This window comes from Bufo bufo, chromosome 2 (genome assembly GCF_905171765.1).
Source record: "Bufo bufo chromosome 2, aBufBuf1.1, whole genome shotgun sequence".
Taxonomy (NCBI): Eukaryota; Metazoa; Chordata; class Amphibia; order Anura; family Bufonidae; genus Bufo; species Bufo bufo.
The window spans coordinates 577,732,156-577,749,254 of NC_053390.1; the positions used below are offsets into that span (position 1 = coordinate 577,732,156).

The 17,099-nt window shown below is 44.4% G+C and overlaps 1 protein-coding gene across 4 annotated transcripts in view; it reads left to right on the plus strand.

Moving 5' to 3' along the window:
* The window catches only part of PPP3CA (protein phosphatase 3 catalytic subunit alpha), a 242,511-nt gene that overhangs the window by 111,147 nt on the left and 114,265 nt on the right, over positions 1–17,099 (plus strand). The gene's annotated exons all lie outside the window — the stretch shown is intronic.

Consider the following 17,099-nt stretch of genomic DNA (forward strand, 5'->3'; position numbering starts at 1 on the left):
CCCCTACTGCTGCTCCGCCCCCCGTTTAGCAGAATGGATGGCTGTGAGCACCGCCACCACCCCTCCTGCCGCTCCGCCCCCGGCTCTGCTGAATGGATGGATGTGAGCCACGCCTCTCTTGTTTCCCCGCCCCCGGCTCTGCTGAATGGATGTATGTGAGCCCCACCCCTTTATTTGCTCCGCCCCCGGTGGGCCGGTCAGTGGGCCGGTCTGGCTGAAGTCCAGGGCCACTTTATTGTCCCAGTCCATCCCTGACACTGGGGAAAAGATAACATTGGGTATTACATGACTGTTTTAGTAACTACTTGCATTCCCCATGTCATAACTAATCTGGAGCATCTATTCTTATGACTCTGTTGTGCCGTTCATCCATTATTCCTACTAGAAGTTTATGAATGAATTCTCAGCAGTCTGGAATAAAAGTCCATCTAGGTGTTACCGTTTGGGGTTTGACCCTCTCCAGTCAGTGCTGTGTGCGGCAGACTGTGCAGAGACACAACCCCAACTGGTAACACCCAGATGGACCTTTTATAGCAGACTGCTGGGAATTCATTCATCAACTTCTAGTAGGAATAATACAACATGCAGTCATAAGAAAAGATACCCCAGAGCTGTTGTAACTGGAGGATAGTCTTGAGCGAATTGAGCTTCAGATCATAGATCCGAAGTCGATTTGTTCAAAAACTTTGTTTTTATACTGTTTCTGTACAACATTAAAATATATTGGCTTTGTGGATCCAAGCTTTGTACCGCCCGAAATCGCGCGATACTTCGGTGAATGACTATGGTATTCATATCTGCGTTTTTAAAAACAGGAATCCAAAGTGGGCTTCGATACCGGGGAACCAGCCAGTACCAAATCCAACTTCGACGATATGAACTTTGACTCCACGGGGCCAATACGTTTTAATGTTGTACAAAAACATTAAAGCATTAAAACAAAGTTTTTGAACTAAGCGACTTCAGATCTATGCGCTCAAGCCTTTTGAGAATACAAGTAGTTACTAAAACAGACCTGTTAAGGGGCTGTGCACTTTTTACTATTGATGACCTATCCTCGGGATGGGTCATCAGTATGATATCAGAGAGGGTCTGACCCCTGGCACCCCCACCGATCAGCTGTTTCAAGAGAAGGAAGCGTTCATACGAGCGCTGCCTTCTCTGCTCTGTTTACCTGATCGCTGCAGCAGTGGTGAGCAGGTGTAACTACAAGTATGGCGTCCCCATTCTCTTCTATGGGACAGCTTTGTAGTATTCACTTGAACAGACAGAGCCGTCCCATAGAAATGAATAGTGACGCCATACTTGTAATTACACCTGCTCGCCGCACCAATTGCAGACTGAAGAGAAGGCAGTGCTCATACCAGCACTGCCATCTTTGCTCTAACAGCTAATCGGCAGGGCTGCCAGGGGTCCTGAGGATAAAAGGAAACTTATAACCACAAAATGCAGTGTAATCTGTAAGCAGCATGTTATAAATCAGATTAATTTAATATATAGGTTTTTGGGAAAAGGTTCTGTAAAACCTGTAATTTCATACATTAATTTCTCGGCTCTTCCTGAGCTTTTGATGGCCCCTTTGGCGAATCTCTATGTAAGTGAGAACACAGACATGGCAGTCAGTCGCTGATAAGGCCGTCCATTCAGGCGTTCTTGTAAATGAGTTAGAGGACCTTTCACCGCTCCTGACATGTCTGTTTTAATAGCTTCAAGCATTCCCCATGTAATAACAATTCTGGGGCATCTCTTCTTATGTCTGTATGTTGTGCCATTCCTTTATAATTTGCACTAGAAGTTATGAATGAACTGCTATTAGCCTTCAGAGGGTACAGAGGGGAGGTAACCAGTTGGGGGGGGGGGGGTTACCTGCACAGTCTGAATATTGCAGCACTGAACAGAAAGATTAATGAAGGCTAGTAGCAATTCATTCATAACTTCTAGAAGGAATAATAAAGGAATGGCATAAGCTAGAGGCAAAATAATAGATGTTCGAGAATAGTTATTACCTGGGGATGCATGAAGCTATTAAAACAGGCATGTCAGGAGAGGTGACAGGTCCTCTTAAAAAGGAACCTGTCCCCATGTTCTGACATATAAAACCAAATTGTTTACCCTGATGGTTCCCAGCGATCGATCCATAAGGCCCCTTGCAGATGAGCGTGTCCGGATGCGTTGCGGCAAACCCACACGAGTAGGTACCCAATTGCAGTCAGTTTTGACTGCGATTGCGTTCCGTTCAGTTTTTATCGCGCGGGTGCAATGCGTTTTGCACGCACGTGATAAAAAACTGAATGTGGTACCCAGACCCGAACTTCTTCACAGAAGTTCAGGTTTGGGTTCAAGGTTGTGTAGATGTAATTATTTTCCCTTATAACATGGTCAATTGAGGGTTAAAAAATATTAACTCACCTCCTCCAATTGATCAGGTAGCTGCCGGTCTCCTGTTCTTTCTTCAGGACCTGTCAAAGGACCTGTGGTGACGTCACTGAGCTCATCACATGGTCCAATCACATGGTCCATCACCACAGTGATGGACCATGTGATTGGACCATGTGATGTGACGTCACCACAGGTCCTTTAGTCGGCAGCTCATGATTAAAGAAGTAAGAAGGTGAGTTAATTTTATTTTTTAACTCTCAATTGACCTTGTACTATGCATTCTGTATTAAAGAATGCTATTATTTTCCCTTCTAACCATGTTATAAGGGAAAATAATACAGTGAGTAGACTGTCATCATAGCAACAATGCGTGAAAATCGCACCACATCCGCACTTTCTTGCGCATGCTTGCGACTTTTACACAGCCCCATTTACTTCTAAGGGTCCTGCGTTGAGTGATAAATGCACAATATAGAGCATGCTGCGATTTTCACACAACGCACAAGTGAATGGGTCCGGATTCAGTGCAGGCGCAATGCGCTCACCTCCCGCATTGCACCGCGCGGAAATCTCGCCCGTGTGAAAGGGGCCTAATCTTCTCAGGACTAACCTGTCCTATTTTATCGCCTTATAAAGCTTTCCCGCCTTTTATGCTAATTAACATAAGAGTCATATCTTACATGTTTGACCTGAGAAGAGTCATATTTTCTCGGAGCCAAGCACCCCCGCCCCGCCTAAGAAACGCCCCGATCGATAAAATCATGCGCAATATTCATTTCGGGCAGAGCTACGTTGCAAGTGCAAATGGAAGGGCAAGTGCGCGATTTTGGACGCGATTACAAGCAGTGAGGTCAGAAATTGGCTGTCAATCAAAGTCTAGGGGGAGGGAAATAGGCTATGATGGCGTGAGGGGAAGGAATTCTTTATGCAAATGAGCGGGAAAGCTTTATAGGACGATAAAATAGGACAGGTTGGTCCTGAGAAGATTATGGATCGATAGCGGGGACTATCAGGGTAAACAAATATTAAGGTACATTCGGTTTTATATGTCAGAACGTGGTGACCGGTTCCCTTTAATGAGTTCCAGCCATGTGAAGTGTGAACGGAATAAATTTCCGGGCTCTGTTTACTCTGAACAGAGCTGTTTGCTCACGGCTTTTGTACAGCATTCACTGGGCACAAGAATGTCCTCTTATCATGCCCTGCATCCTGCTGGAGTGTTAGGGTATAAGACTGCACTAGAATGGCGTACAGGCCGAACGTCCTTTTCATCGTGCCCTCATACGTACATCCGGGTGTAGTTCACTAACCGCTCTGTATTCATCAAGCGTGTAGTCCATCCCTCTTGTATGCAGTGGAGTATTTGGAATGAACGGTACATGGGAACAAGTGGTATTTTTTTTTAAGGGCCCTATACAAAAAAGTGACTGACAGCTCTATTTTAAAGCATCTCATATTCGTGGACTCTATTACTTGATCCCTGTTGACACACAGAAAATGAGCACTCGACTAATAACCGGCTCAGGGGGGTCACCGCTTCTGGTCCACCATCTCCTGCATTCAGTGGTGGACTAATATGCTCAATAGCTTCCCTGCTCCCTCCCCCTCCTCGTAGTGCTGGCATAGTGATCTCATAGAGAAGCAGGTGACGAGGGCCTTTCATTCATTTATTCCTACTTCTAAAGTCATAGGAATATATAGTTATATATCTCTAGATAGTGGAGAAGGATATACGTATCATATGTATCTCTGGGGCCATATACAAGGGGGTATTTTCTGTGCAGGGCAGGAAGGGGTTAACGAGAGACAATCGAGCACCTGCATCTCCCAGCATGCATTAAAGTTGGCTCATGTGAGGTACTCCTAGCCTATAGGAAAGAAATATATTCCTCCAGATAAGGCCTCATGCACACGGACGTTTTTTTTGCGGTCCGCAAAACGGATTTCCGTTGTTCCGTGACCGTTTTTTTGTCTGTGGGTCTTCCTTGATTTTTGGAGGATCCACGGACATGAAAAAAAAAGTCGTTTTGGTGTCCGCTTGGCCATGCGGATCCAAGCGGATCCGTCCTGACTTACAATGCAAGTCAATGGGGACGGATCCGTTTGACGTTGACACAATATGGTGCAATTGCAAACGGATCCGTCCCCATTGACTTTCAATGTAAAGTCAGGAGTCCCTATTATACCATCGGATCTGAGTTTTCTCCAATCCGATGGTATATTTTAACTTGAAGCGTCCCCATCACCATGGGAACGCCTCTATGTTAGAATATACCATCGGATTTGAGTTAGATTGTGAAAACTCATATCCGACAGTATATTCTAACACAGAGGCGTTCCCGTAGTGATGGGGACGCTTCAAGTTAGAATATACTACGAACTGTGTACATGACTGCTGCCTGGCACACACCCCTCCCTCCCCAGTTTTAAATGCATTGGTAGCCAGTGCGGCCCCTTCTCCCTCCCCTGTATTACTGTACATTCATTGGTGGCCAGTGGGCCCCCCCTCCCTCCCCCTCCTTGGACTTGAATGGGTCCGTGAACCGTTGTCCGTCAAAAAAATAGGACAGGTCCTATTTTTTGGACGGACAGGAAACACGGATCACGGCCGCGGATGAACAACGGTGCATTTTCCGAGTTTTCAACGGACCCATTGAAAGTCAATGGGTCCGCAGAAAATCATGGAAAACGGAACAACGGTCGTGTGCATGAGGCCTAAGGTTGCGTTCACATCTCCGTCTCAGAGATCCAACTGCTGGATCCTCAACTTTGCCGCCGAATCCCTGTTGACTGCATTGAGGTCCAGAGGTGATCTGGCCGGATCTCCGAAACGGAGAATGAAACACAGCCTAAGTGAGTAAAAAAACTTGTATAATGACTCCTCTAATGGTATAATTGCAGTCTACAGTATAAAAGAATAGTGAATGCTGTAATAGGTAAAAGTATTCAAAATAGTTGCATTGCTGTTTTTTTGGTTGTTTCACCTCCCCCAAAAAATGTAATAAAACGATTTAAAAAAGCAATACATATCCCAAAATGGCATCGATAAAAACTACAACTCATACCGCAAAAAAAAGTGCCCTCAGGCATCCCCATAGATATATAAAAAAGCTATGAGTGATTACTCAAGCATAATAACCTATATGTATTTGGTATATCTGCAAATTGTACTGACCCACAAAACAAAAGTAAGGGCTGACTTACATCTGCATTTTACTGACATGGCAAAGAAACAGCCTTAGGCTACTTTCACACTGGCGTTTTGGCTTTCTGTTTGTAAGATCCGTTCAGGGCTCTCACAAGCGGTCCAAAACGGATCAGTTTTGCCCTAATGCATTCTGAATGGAAAAGGATCGGCTCAGAATGCATCAGTTTTCCTCCGATCAGTCTCCATTCCGCTCTGGAGGCAGATACCAAAACGCTACTTGTCCGTCTGACGAAACTGGCACAATAGAAAATTGATCCGTCCTCCATTGACTTTCAATGGTGTTCAAGACGGATCCGTCTCGGCTATGTTAAAGATAAAACAAAAGGATCCGTTCTGAACGGATGTAGACGGTTTTATTATCTGAACAGATCCGTCTGTGCAGATTCATAACGGATCCGCTCCAAACGCGAGTGCGAAAGTAGCCTTACGCAGCCATGCGCCGCTTGACCCTATTGACTATAATTGGATCTGGCTGTGATCCGGCCGATTTCCGGCATAAGTACTGGCTTCAGCCGGACAAGACACTGCTCAGCTAAAAAAAAAATTTCAAGAGCATTTTCTATCAATGACCCATGAAACACGGATGCCATCCGTGTTGTGTCAGTGTTTTTTCACGGACCCATAGAATGTAATGACCATGAGGAATCTGTGAACATGGACAAAAATAGGGCATGCTTTAGCGAATTAACCAAGGTCCCCCACATACCCTGGAAATTCACCGATGTGTAAATATACACCTTAAAATGAATAGGTACGTGTTCTGTTCGTGGAAAGACAGACGGCATACGTCCGTGATTCACAGACATGTGAAAAAGGCCTTATCCAGCATAAAACCAAGCCATTATACGGCAGTGTGAACCTGAAAAGTAAAAATGTTATGGCTCTTGGAAGGCAGGTATAAAAAAATGAAAACCAGAAAATGAAAAGGAGTTAAGAATACAGTGTTTGGGAGTGCTAATAATTCTTTTAGTGCGAGATGTCATGTCGTGGTTTTCAGCATGATCCCGGTTGCCAACAAAGGTAAAGAACGTAGAGTCAACATGTAAAAGAAAGCTTGGGTGGGACAGTATGCGAGTCTGGAAGGAAATCTGTTTTTACAGTGGTAGGAATAATGTATTGGAAATGGTCAAACTTGTATTTTTCCAGAGCTGGTTTCCCTCTTGTTGCCTCATCTGCCAACACTTACCTTGCTTCCTTTATGTAAAAATAGAGTGCGTTTCAGCTCTGTTTAACCGGGAGGGCTAACCCAGGAAAGATCTGCAGCTTGATGTTTACTTCAAGACTCCGAGGTCTGTGTGCAAAATTAGCAATTTCTTTGCTTGCGCTTGTATTCCATATGTGCTTTGAGTAGATGGTGTAATCTATTTACACTAGTTTTCTAGCAGATACAGGTGAAACTCGAAAAATTTGAATATCGTGCAAAAGTCCATGCAAATTTAAAGGAATTGCATTAATGCAACTTAAAATTAGAATTTTGTGAAAAGGTTCAATATTCTAGGCTCAAAGTATCACACTCTAGTCAGCTAATTAATCCATACCCCCTGAGCAAAGGGGACCTGAGATTGTGACTTTGGGGTTTCATAAGCTGTAAGCCATAATCATCCAAATTATACCAAATAAAGGCTTGGAATATCTCGCTTTGCATGTATGTTAGTTTCACCTTTTAAGTTGCATTAGTGAAATAAATGAACTTTGCACGATATTCTCATTTTTCGAGTTTCATCTGTAAATGTTGCAAATTTTAATGCACACCACGAGTTCTGAAGCCCACATTTTTCAGTACAGTTAAAACAAAATAGTCGTTTTTTATTTATTTATTTTTTGTTTTTCTGACTGTTGCAAACTGAGCGCAACTGATGCCTGATCAAACGATGGTGGATCAGAAGAACGGAAAGCTCAACGCAGGTGTGAACGAGCCCTTACATTTTCATATTTGTTCACAACCTATTTAAACGGAACCCGTCATGTTGAACGTGGTATCTGATCTGCAGTGGTCATGTTATAGAACAGGAGTAGCTGAGCAGATTGATATATAGGAGAAGGTTTATCTGATGTAAAGCATAACTGGCTTAGGCTACTTTCACACTTGCATTTCTATTTCCCAGTGTTGAGAGCCGTCATAGGGTCTCAATACCGGAAAAAAAAACGCTTCCATTTTGTCCCCATTCATTGTCAATAGTGACAAAACATAACTGAACAGCATTCTGTTGCGTTCCCATACCGGAGAGCAAACCGCAGCATGCGTCATGACCCACAATGCAAGTCAATGGAGACTTATCCGTTTTCTCTGACACAATAAAAAACTGATCCGTCCCCCATTGACTTTCAATGGAGTTCATGATCCTTCTTGGCTATGTTAAAGATTGCGTTGGTTGCATCCCCATCGCGGACAGAATAACGCTGCAAGTCAATGGGGACTGATCCGTTTCCTCTTACACAATAGAAAACTGATCCGTCCCCCATTGACTTACGATGGTTTTAGAGACGGATCCGTCATTGCTATTTTTAAAGATAATACAACTGGGTCTGTTCATAACGGATGCAGATGGTTGTAAATATTAGTAACGGAAACGTTTTTGCTGAACCCTGCCGGATCCAGCAAAAGCGCTATTGTGAAAGTAGCCTTAGTTGCCCAACAGAAACACAGTGAAATCCATTCCGAAAATCAGAATAAATTACATTGCCATGTGCATGTGACCTAAAAGTGGCGCTATACCTTGTACTGAACCCTGTAATAAATGAAGCATTATTGTAGTGTGGATAATTATAAAAATTACATTTCAATTATATTTTTTTTTATTTTGCCTTTTGCTATATTTCTAAGCAGCGTTCTTGTTTCATTGACACTCTAAACCTGAATTTACCAGTTACAAAGTATGAACCATATGGAGGGAGAAGCCTCCTAATCCATGGTTAGGCAGGCTAGGTAACCATAGCAGTTAATACCACTGACGTGAATTTCTGCAAGGTTCTTCTTCTTAGACCTTCTTCAGTATTTCATCCTTAACTTTAATCATTTAGTCTCTCTTTCTGGGCTTAAAATATTTGAGCAGCTATACTGTGAATCTATGTTCAAATGAAGCTAAGGAGCAACTAGCTAGGGAGAAGCACCAAGCAATCCAAATGCACAAAAAAAAACATTTTGTACACTTACGGTATTCTCTTTGCCATGTAAAGAGACTTTCTTTTTTCTTTGTAATGTTTAAATTGACCTTCACTCATAAACACCATTTTATAAAGTGTCTACATGGCTTCATTGCTAATATTGCTCTTGGCATATCGTAAAGTACTGAAATGTACCGTGTTCTTCCCCAGATAAGATGTGGACATTGTGGTTTTCTCGTCAGGTGGGTAAACAGATCATAGCGACGATCATCTGTTGAATACACAATACGGTTGTTGGTGTAGTATACAGCAAATAGTTACTTCTCGGAGGACATCCGATTACAGAAATGACTAATTAAAGGTGACACGATCTTTGACAGTCCAATTAAAGCTAAGGTCATGTCTAAGCTCAGGTCTTATGTAGATATGACATAGACAAACGTATCTGAATGTTGTGCGGGCGGGCATTTGAAGTGGTAATTAGGAGGATTATCTTGTTGAACAGTGTTCTGATGCTTCTTCAGCTTTGTAGATCATTATTCCTCCTGGTCATGAGCTCTGGAACCTTTATTAACAAGAGCGTGCCTTAGCACACATCTGCAAATCATTTTCCTTAGGTTTTTCCGTTAAATATTTTACATAGATTAACAGTTAGCTCAAACCTGTTTTTCTTCCCAAGTCTTGTTTTTTCTAGCGTGCGTTAGATGATATTTAGAAGCAGTACTTGATTGCTGGAATATGTTTTATTTGTAACCACTAGCATGCTCGGCCGAACACCAGTTTAGCTCGAGCATCGCTATACTCGGTGGGTCGCGGTGCTACGCAGCCAATAAACGTGCAGGTAAGTGCTGCCATTCAGTGTAATGCTGTAGCCATGTTGGCTACTGGCATTACAGCGATTGGCTGTCCAGAACGCGTCATCGGGTGCTATATAGCACCCGATGACTTGTTCGGTTCAGTCTTAGTCAGGGAGAGCTGTGCTGAAGAAGGGAGAGATAGTGTAGGAAGTAAAATAGTAATATTTTATTGAAAAAAAAGTCCTTTTTAAGGACTATAGTTGTATCTGGCAGCAATATAATTATTAGCGCAACCTGAGCTAAATACCTTGCAATTGTTTGGCCTCTGCAGACAGCGACATTACCTGCGCTACATCTCCTGTGTAACGTGTGCGCACTGTAGACTATGTCCGCTGCGAACAGTTACATTACCTGCGCTACATCTCCTGTATAGCGTTTGCATATCCGAAATATCAGTGACATTCAGTCAAATTTTTTTGCCGATGGCGGCAGCGACATTACCTGCTCTACATTTCCTGTATAACGTTTGCGCGTCCTAAATATCAGTGACATTAATTCAGTGTAATTTTTTATTAGCTGCTGGTGACATTACTTGCGCTATACCTCCTGTATAACGTTTGCTCATCCTAAAATTATCTGTGACATTCAGGGTACTTTTTTTCATAGACGCTGCGGACAGCGACATCTGTGCTACATCTCCTGTGTAACGTGTGCGCGTCCTAAAAATATCTGTGACATTCTGTCTTCTTTATTTGTGCATACACTTACAAAGCCTGCACTACTGTACGTGTGACATACTTGCAAGCATTTATACCATTTAATATGCGCAAGGCGAGCAGTAAGGGACAGGGAAGTGGCCGTGATGCTGATGGTGCACGCAGAGGCCGTGGCCATGGGTGCGGTGAAACTGTGCCTGCTGCCAGAGCACAAGAAACACACTCATCCACGATACCTATCTTCATGTCCCAGTTTGCAGGACGGCACAGGACACCACTCTTGAAGTCAGACCAGTGCGACCAGGTGGTCGGTTGGATTGCATCAGATAATGCTTCCAGTCAGTTAAAGGGTTTCTACCACCAGAAATACAGTTATGTAGCGGACTGACATTAGCGATGCGCTAATGTCAGCACTACATAACAGTATGTTTCTGACGTTTGTCCCTGCAGCCGTTTTTGTAAAATAACCACTTTTATAATATGCTAATGAGCCTCTAGGTGCTATAAAATCAGCACCTAGAGGCTCCGTCCACTCACCCTTTTTCCCACCCAGGTCCCCTGTTCTGCCCGCCCCGCTCCTCTTGATTGATGTCACTGTTCCCTGCATCGCTGCCGAAATCCCGCGCCTCCGCTGTTCACTTCTGTATTCGGCACAGGCGCAGTGAGTGAAGGCCGCTTTCCTGATGCCGGCTTCCTCACTGTGACGTAGTCGGCGCAGTGAGTAATCCGGCACCAGGAGCGCATCATTCACTCACTGCGCCGAATACAGCAGTGAACGGCGCGGGATTTCGGCAGGGATGCAGGGAATAGTGACATCCATCGAGCGGGGCGGGCAGAACAGGGGACCTGGGTGGGATAAAGGGTGAGTGGACTGAGCCTCTAGGTGCTGATTTTACGACCACATAGCACCTAGAGGCTCATTAGCATATTATAAAAGTGGTTATTTTACAAAAACGGCTGCAGGGACAAATGTCAGAAACATACTGTTATGTAGTGCTGACATTAGTGCATCGCTAATGTCAGTCAGCTACATAACTATTTCTGGTGGTAGAAACCCTTTAGGCACCACCCTGTCTTCCACAAAGTCCATTCTCCGTAGCCAAGAGTCTGGTCAACACAATCCTCACCCTGATCCTCCTTCCTCCCGCCTTGGAGAGTCTTGCCAAACAAGTTTTGGAGCTCGGCAAGCTCACACACATACCATGCCTAGCCCACGTGTTCAACCTAGTGGTTCAGCGGTTTCTCAAAACCTATCCCAATTTGTCTGAGCTACTGGTGAAGGTGTGCCGCGTGTGTACCCATTTCCGCAAGTCATCGACAGCTTCTGCCGATCCGGCAAAGCTGCAGCAGCGCTTGCAATTGCCAGTTCACCGACTGTTGTGCGAAGTGAGCATGCGCTGGAACCCCACGTTCCACATGTTGGCCAGCCTTTGTAAGCAGCAGAGGGCAGTAGTGGAATACCAGCTGAAACATGATTGTCGCCTTTCCAGTCAGCTTCCACTCTTCACAAGCGATGAGTGGTCATGGATGTCTGACCTCTGTGAGGTTTTATGCAACTTTGAGGAATCGACACAGATGGTCAGCAGCGATAACGCTATTATCAGCGTAACCATCCCACTTCTGTGTCTACTAAAATGCTCGCTGCTCACAATTAAGGCGGACGCTTTACATGTGGAAATGGGGGAAAACAGTACACAGGGTGATAGCCAGACCACCCTCATTTCGTCTTCTTAGTACGAATTGGATGATGGTGAGGAGGAGCAGGAGACAGTTGCCTCCGCTACAGAGGGTAGTACCCATGGAAGTTTTATTCCATCTGTTCTGCGTGGATGGGTAGAAGAGGAGCAAGAGGATGAGGAGATTGAGTCATCTTTCTGATGAGGACAGTGAAGTTGGCCAACACCGATTACTGGTTGTTCACCCTTCTCGACCCCTGCTACAAAGCGAACTTCTCATCTCTCATTCATGTGGTGGAGAGGACGAGCAAAATGGTGCAATACCAGAAGGTCCTTGTGGAAAAATTGCTCCAAAAATTTCCAGCTGACAATGCTGGCTGTACGTAGTTCATTGGCCAACTGAGGAAGGGAGATGAGGGGAACAGACAGCAGTTCCAACAGAGGCAGGGCAACACTCTCCAAGGCCTCAACCTGATGCGCAGCCTAGTGTCACAAGGAGGGAAAAATTTTGGAAGATGGTAAAGGAGTACGTAGCAGACAGTGTCAGCGTCCTCAGTGATCCCTCTGTGCCTTACAATTATTGGGTGTCCAAGCTGCACACGTGGCATGAACTGGCGCTCTACTCCTTGGAGGTGCCGGCCTGCCCCACCGCCAGCGTTTTGTCAGCATGTATTTAGTGCTGCTGGGGGCATAATAACTGATAAGCGCATCCGCCTGTCAACTGAAAATGCTGACCGGTTGACTCTTATAAAAATGAACAAGTCCTGGATTGCCCCTTACTTCTCTACTCCACCAGATGAAAGCGGCTAAACATAAAGGCACACTAAATATGGCTTTTATGGTGTATTGAATATAGGGCTGAAATGATTACTCGATTAAATCGAGTAATTCGACACGAAAAAATCCTTGATGCAAATTTTTTTGCATCGAAGATTCGTTTGTGTCACATGGCCACGGAGCTTGAGTGAAGCGCTTGCGATTACTCCTGCTCCATGGTCTTCCACTGGCCCGCAATACTCACCTTTTCCAGCACATCCATGGCCCCGCGCTGCACTGACCTACTGACGTACACACGCCATGACCTGACGCGATGTGTGACGTCAGAAGCAGAGCAGCGCGGAACGATGGAGTGTCGGTGGCGCCCCTGCTGGAAAGGTAAGTTGGTGCGAATAAGGCCGGGCGCCCGGAGTGCATAGCGTCATAGCAACCAATGACGCTGTGCACTCCGGGTGTCAGGAAGAGAAGGGGGGGTGGGGGATGATTTCACAAGGGCGGAGCTGCTGGCACAAGGTGGTGGGGGGGGGAGCTGCTGGCACAAGGTGGCGGGGGGGGGGCTGCTGCTGGCACAAGGTGGGGGTAGCTGCTGGCACAAGGTGGGGGCAGAGCTGCTGGCACAAGGGGGTGGGGGAGACCCGATGGCTCTGGGGTGGGGTAGAGCTGAAGGCACTGGGTTAACAGAGCTGATGGCACTGGGTGAACTAAAGCACTTGGGCTGATTTCACAGTGGGGGAACGAAGGGTGTTGGGGACTGATGGCAGGGGGTCTGATGAGTTTTTATAAAGAAAAACGGTATTAATTTTTTCTTATTAGAATACTCGATTAATCGTAAAAAATATTTTATAGAATACTCTACTCTATTTCTAAAATAATCGTTTACTGTTGCCCTAATTGAATACACTGTATTCCCATGCACCCCTTCCACCACTAAAAAGGGTATATGGTTCAATCTCCCTTTTCTCGTCCTCTTCCGCCATCATATCAACATGCTTATTAAGCTGCCCTCGCTCCTAATGTTTTAGAGGGTCACCAGCATGCCCTCGCACATAATGTTTTAGAGGGTCACTAGCAGGCCCTTGTTCATAATGGGACATCATCGTTCCCAGCAGCGACCTGGGAGTCAAAGATGCATCCAGACATCCTCCCCATGCTGTTACCGAACCATTTCAGTGGTGTTTCCATCAATTTCTGACCTTTTCCTGTGAACCAGACACCCTCCCCTCTTCAGAGCAGGGGGTGCCTGGGTTAATGCTCTGGTTCTCCCATTGACTTCCATTGTGCTCGTGTGCTTGGTAGAGCATCAGAGCATCCCAAAGTGTTCTACTCGAGCACCCGAGCACTTTGGTGCTTGACCAACACTAGTAACCACCCTTTGTATATAACTGCATTTTAAAATGTCATGTATATCTCCAGGCTTAAGTACTTTCCACTTTTGTGTCATTTGTTATACCATCTCTTTCCTGTTTTATGTCTTTGAGAAGGGTGTTTTCAGCTAATGGAGCAGGAACTCTTCCATGGTCTCAACGATAATTATTTTTATAGCATATACAGGCATTCTTTTGTGTGAACCATCATTCTGCAATCTCCAGCTATGATCTGAAGCTTTCTATCAACATGAAATACAACCTCTTAGGAGTGGGGGCCACTTGTGAGGCCCATATAAATGTCACTTATCATAAATTGCATCCAGGTTGGTAGGAGATAACAGCACTGTAGGCATGCTGGTCCAGCCATCTATTACATTATGAAGATTCAGTAATAAGACCATCTTCCTCTCATATGTCTAGAAATGCTGATGTTAAAGGGGTTGTTCAGGATTAGAAAAACATGCCTGCTTTCTTCCAAAACACTTGATCATGGATTGTGTCTGGCACTGCATCTCTGTTTCATTGAAGTGGATGACGCCAAACACAATACGACACGTGACCTGTGGAAAGACATGGCACTGTTTTTAGAGGTGTACCACCATGTTTTTCCCACTGGGCAGAACATATTAAACCATTGGCTAACAAGTGACTACCTATTGACTAGGAACCCGTAATGAATTATTCCATTTTTTTTCTTCACACTTACCGATAATTTGGCAATATACCACAATCTTAAGACCCCTATACACATGAGTGCATTGTTGGAAATGACCCTCTCTTTTCAGCAGAACAGGCGGAAAATCGAATGTAATATACAGTCTTGTGAAAAAATTAGGACACCCTTTGAAAGCATGTGGTTTTTTGTAACATTTTTAATAAATGGTTATTTCATCTCCGTTTCAACAATACAGAGAGATTAAAGTAATCCGACTAAACAAAGAAAACTGAAGAAAAGTCTTTTCAAGATCTTCTGTAAATGTCATTCTACAAAAATGCCTATTCTAACTGAGGAAAAAGATAGGACACCCTTGCCCCTAATAGCGAGTGTTACCTCCTTTGGCTGAAATAACTGCAGTGAGACGGTTCTTGTAGCCATCTACCAGTCTTCGACATCGGTCTGAGGAAATTTTACCCCACTCCTCAATGCAGAACTTTTTCAGCTGTGAGATGTTTGAGGGGTTTCTTGCACGTACAGCCCTTTTCAAGTCACCCCACAGCATCTCAATGGGATTCAAATCTGGACTTTGACTTGGCCATTCCAGGACTCTCCATTTCTTCTTTTTCAGCCAATCTTTGGTTGATTTACTAGTATGTTTTGGGTCATTGTCATGTTGCATGGTCCAGTTCCGCTTCAGCTTTAATTTTCTAACTGATGGTCTCACATGTTCTTCAAGCACCTTCTGATACACAGTAGAATTCATCGTGGATTCTATGATGGTGAGCTGACCAGGTCCTGCTGCAGCAAAGCAGCCCCAAACCATGACACTTCCACCTCCATGCTTCACAGTTGGTATGAGGTTCTTTTCTTGGAATGCTGTGTTTGGTTTACGCCAAACATGTCCTCTGCTGTTGTGTCCAAATAATTCAATTTTGGACTCATCTGTCCAAAGAACATTATTCCAGAAGTCCTGGTCTTTGTCAACTTTATCGCTGGCAAATGTCAGTCTGGCCTCGATGTTTCTCTTGGAAAGCAAAGGTTTCCTCCTTGCACACCTCCCATGCAAGTTAAACTTGTACAGTCTCTTTCTGATTGTAGAGGCATGTACTTCTACATCAACAGTAGCCAGAGCCTGCTGTAGTTCTCGAGATGACACTTTAGGGTTTTTGGATACCTCTTTTAGCATCTTGCGGTCTGCTCTTGGGGTGAACTTGCTGGGGCGACCAGTCCTGGGCATGTTGGCAGTTGTTTTGAAAGCCCTCCACTTGTAGACTATCTTCCGGACAGTGGAATGGCTGATTTCAAAATCTTTTGAGATCTTTTTAAATCCCTTCCCAGACTCATAGGCTGCTACAATCTTTTTTCTGAAGTCCTCTGACAGCTCTTTTGCTCTCACCATGGTGCTCACTCTCACTTCAACAGTCAGGAGCACACCAAACTAAATGTCTGAGGTTTAAATAGGGCAAGCCTCATTCAACATGCAGAGTAACGATCTACTAATTATGTGCACCTGGTGTGATATACCTGTGTGTGATCTGAGCCAATTTAAGAGGGAATACATGTGAGGGTGTCCTATCTTTTTCCTCAGTTAGAATAGGCATTTTTGTAGAATGACATTTACAGAAGATCTTGAAAAGACTTTTCTTCAGTTTTCTTTGTTTAGTTGGATTACTTTAATCTCTCTGTATTGTTGAAACGGAGATGAAATAACCATTTATTAAAAATGTTACAAAAAACCACATGCTTTCAAAGGGTGTCCTAATTTTTTCACATGACTGTAGATGATGTCGGGGGAGACTATTTGATCTCCTGGTAGATAAGACACCACCAGAGGTGTATGTCACCTGTTGAAGGTGTATGGACAAATTTAGTCAAGTGAAAATCTTTACAATGTAGTTTGTATCTGTCACAAACATGCCTTAATGCAGCTAATGTTAAAGAAATGTCTTAAGGCGCATTTAGATGCTGCGAGGAGCAGCCGAAGGTTGGGAAGGAAGCGTTCCTTCTGACAATCAGCTGCTTGTTAAGTGGAGGTGAAGGGTTTCATTTACATACAGGAGATCTCCTCCACACTATGAAAATGAGCAATGTCCTCATACAAAATCCTTGTTCCTGGGCAGTGCTGTTTAGACGGCATGATCTGCTGCCCGGGAACAATGATTGAGATGCCCACACCTCAGATCATCTCACCCGATGATCAAGCGTTTCTCTCGTTCATCGGGTGATCTGTGGCACCTTTAGATTGCATATTATTGGGAACGATCATTCATTCCACATAATCTGCCTGAACATTAGGCCGTGTAAATCCACCTATTGACAAGGCTTCCTTCCTGTTGGTTTTTGTGCACGATTAGGCGCTGTTCACACTACATTTTGTGCCGTTGTATTTAGAAGTGTAGTCAACTATGTTTGCCGA